Below are 3,893 nucleotides of genomic sequence, written 5' to 3'. Positions count from 1 at the left end.
GGGGGCCAACCTGGCCCATGCTGCCTTTATTCTGAAGCACCGCACCCCGGTATCACCGAGGGTGCAGAAAGCCATACTGAGCTTTGGGATAAACAGTAGAGATGTGACAAGCTTTCCGACCCTTAAGAAACTATTGGCAGGAGTAGTGCAGACAGAACCGGACACCTTTCCCAACGCCCGTATAATGATTCCGTTAATTACACACTGTGGCTATTTTAAGGATTTCCGCCTGGATTTAGCCTACCCAAACTGAAAAGCTTCCCATACCCACATGCAGAGGTGTAAATACAAAAGTTTGGTATCATTTTACAGGAACCCTTTGAAGTTACATAAAACACTGTTGAAAGTGATTGTATATGTTGTCTGTGTTATAATAAACACATAAAAAAGCAGGCACTCTTTGAGTTTTTTTTTACAACCTGCAGTTTGAAAGTATATAATTTAGGCTATGAGGGCTGCAGCTCCCTGAAAACAATTTTTTTTATTTCCAGCGCATATCAGCAAATTGAGGAAAAATGAAATTTGTCTCTATCATAATCCAATCAAGAGTTATTTTATTATAACTGAAGAGAAGAACAATCCCCTTTTTTATACAATTTCCACCTACCAAAATTTGAAGTACCCACATACAGTTGAATAAATGCAATATATTGATGTCATTTTACAGAAAACCCTTTGAAATGACATAAAAAACTGCTGTAAGTGATGAAAATTATTATATATGTTGCCTGTCCTGTGATGAACCATCTAAATACAAGGCGAGTTTTTTTTTTGTTCTAAAACCTGTCTTTGAAAGTGAATAATTCAGGCCCTGTGCGCTCTGGCTCTGCCCCTGCCTCTGCCCCGGCCAGAAGAATTGGGGGTTGGAGGTGCTTGATTGCGCAGAGGTGCATTGCGCAGAGGTGGTTGCTTGCGCAAACATGCTAGCTTGCACTGACGGGCTTGGAACCCACTCATCATCAGATGAACTCCGACTGTAATTTATGCAAACATTTTATTTTATATAATATAAACTAGAACTAGAATACTCAACTGAATACCCGTGTACCGTTATTTTAGTTGCGACCATAACAAACAACTAAAAAGCCAGTGCGCAAGGTGCAGTGGCTATGTGGCTATGCAATGCACAACGGAGAACAAAGATCAGTCGTCTAGAAAGCGCAATAACGATAATAAACTAATACAAATAATAGATTCCAAAAACATTTGGATTGGGTAAGTGTATAAACGTTACTTATCCAAATCAAGATCCTCTCCCTCGATGAAGTCCGCCTCTCGCACCGAATCGAAGCACGCGTCGCTCTCCGATTCAGTGTCACTCAATCGTTCCAACTCCTCTAGCACAGCCAATATCCCAACAAAAGCCTTCTTTAGGGGCTGTATTCCCTTTTTAGAAGCCATTTTCGTACTAAATCCGAGCGAGCTAGCAGTGTTGCGTCTGAGCGCACGCATTTACTTTGGGTAGTACAAGTCACCTCTAGTTCAGGGCGCATTATCTCAGCCTCTGATTGGCCGATCTGAGCTTCCGTCATATCTGTGTAAAGGTGAGGGTCTCAGCTTTCGGGTGATATGCGTGTCATTTTGATCAATGGATGTTTTCATATTTTCCAGAATTTTTCAATATCAACACTACTTTGTTGCACTTTGCACATACAAGACTAATCAAGGGATTATTCGTGCACACAATCACGCAAAACGGTGAAAATGGGCTCATTTTGTAGAAGAGAATCTAAGTTAAGAGATGATATAGCATTTGTGGCTATCTGCGCTATATTCCGCAGCTCACGGAGCAAATGTTCAATTTTTTCACTAGTGTGTTCACAAAATGCGATTTCTTACCTCATGATTCATTCCAAGCCTGTTGGTTATGTGTTTATAATTCAATAAAAATAACTGTGGAACCTTATTCCTGGGAATGAGGGCTTTTATTTGATATATGATTTGCCCATGTTTGTCAAATTTGAGCGATATGAAAAATATGAATATTGGACAATGTACAAAAAACGGGGGGGGTGATAGTGTAAATATAGCGTAAATAACTATCTTACAGTAAAATAAATGTCCAAATTGATTCATATCTGCGGAAAATAGAGAGTCTACGCTTTCAAACAATACCAAATATGGGTTTATTGGTCCACTTCAGACCTTTAAAAATGTAAATAATATCTCGATGATGTCACATCGGACCCGGTACCGGTCCGCAGAGTTTAAGAGTTAATTTACTTTAACCAACAACTACCCCAGGATGACAAACGGGTCCTGAGGCAGCTCAATGAGCTGATCCAGGATTCCGGGTACGCCCTCCCGTCTCTTCCGGCGGATAAGTTTAAAGGGGTCAAATGACACGGCTAAAACAAATATTATGGGTTGTTTTAGATGTAATGTAATGTGTATACAGGATTGAAGGTTCAAAAACGCTGTATTTTCCACACACCGTGCATGTTTGTATCTCCTCTTTGCCCCGCCTCTCTGAAACGCACTGATTTTTTACAAAGCTCATGGCTCTGAAAAGCGAGGTGTGCTCTGATTGGCCAGTTCACCAGTGCGTAGTGATTGGTCGAATACTGCAAGAGTGTGAGGGAAATGTAACGCCTCTTACCATATTCGGAACATCATGCTCCCACGCAATTATACTGACAGACAGGTGATAAAATGTCATCGTAACTTCCTTATATTAATTTGAGCCCAAATCTGATACGGAAAATGAAGATGATCAAGCCGATACATCAACTTTGCAGGATGTAAAGGATTGGTAAGGTTTAATTAAAAAAATGTTATGTTAAATAGTTAAAAAACTATAGCTAACTGTTTTACCTTTTATATATGACGTTATAAAGACTATAAACAAACAACCATATGCATCATACAGAGTTTGTGTGAGATAGAAACAAGCTCGCATTACAGCAGGGAATGGTATAAATAACGCGAGCGCTTTGGCCCTTCTTGATCAACCAGTGTTACACCACATCTCGACGCGACTCAACAAAGACAATAAACCCAAAATAAATACTAAATATAAAAAGACATTATAAACACCACATTTGCCTCTAGTTGGAACATTATTACTGATTATTAGGACTTATGTTGTCTTTTTTCACGTTGCGCACGTGTCTGCATTTGCAAATCACAAACACACGACAAACTCAACTCGCGTTAGTCCGTAAAAAAGTCTTTTACAATGAAAATATACTTACAGGCTGCGAATCTGAAGCGCCAGCGAAGTTTTAATGGTTGGAATGGCCCCACTTTTTAACCAAAGCTTTCGTGCACTGCCGGCCTTGGATCTCTCCCAGGTTCGTATAGCAATCGTCGGTGAAATGCGCCGCACAAACTTGAACATTCGGATTGTACTTTTCTGGAACAGTGTTGTAAATAAAATGTAACCATTGGTTTTTAGTTGTCTCATCTTTTGGCAGGGCAAACAAAGAGTCTTTCTTTTCGCAACGAAACACACAGCGTATCCGCGACATGGCTGCGCCGGTGACAATACAATGAGATTTACCAGTACGCCCACCTCACTTGCGATTTGGGCGGTCTTAAGTCAAATCATGTTACGAAGTGACGTACATTCGCCGGGGTGTGGTTACACGAGGCGTTTCAGGCAGGTCTGGGTTCGCATTCACTTTTAGATAGAATGCATCTTTTGTTCCCACACATTCATTTTAGAAATTGTACGTGTCTAATACATGCATGGGCAACTAATAACACACCAAAGACACAGAAAAACACGTATTCGTGCCAAGGTCAGCACGTGTGTTTTGTGTTCCATGCGTTCGGGTTGTGTATCTGTGTTTTCAAGCATGTGGGTTTGTGTGTCTGTGTTTTGTGGATGTATCTGAATGTATTCCTCTTTGTTTTGTGCTCGGTGAGTGTCTGTTGTGTGCCTGTGTTTC

The sequence above is a fragment of the Triplophysa rosa genome, unplaced genomic scaffold (genome assembly GCF_024868665.1).
Source record: "Triplophysa rosa unplaced genomic scaffold, Trosa_1v2 scaffold349_ERROPOS222267, whole genome shotgun sequence".
Taxonomy (NCBI): Eukaryota; Metazoa; Chordata; class Actinopteri; order Cypriniformes; family Nemacheilidae; genus Triplophysa; species Triplophysa rosa.
The sequence above is the reverse complement of the archived record's forward strand: the minus strand, read 5'-3'. Positions refer to the sequence as shown.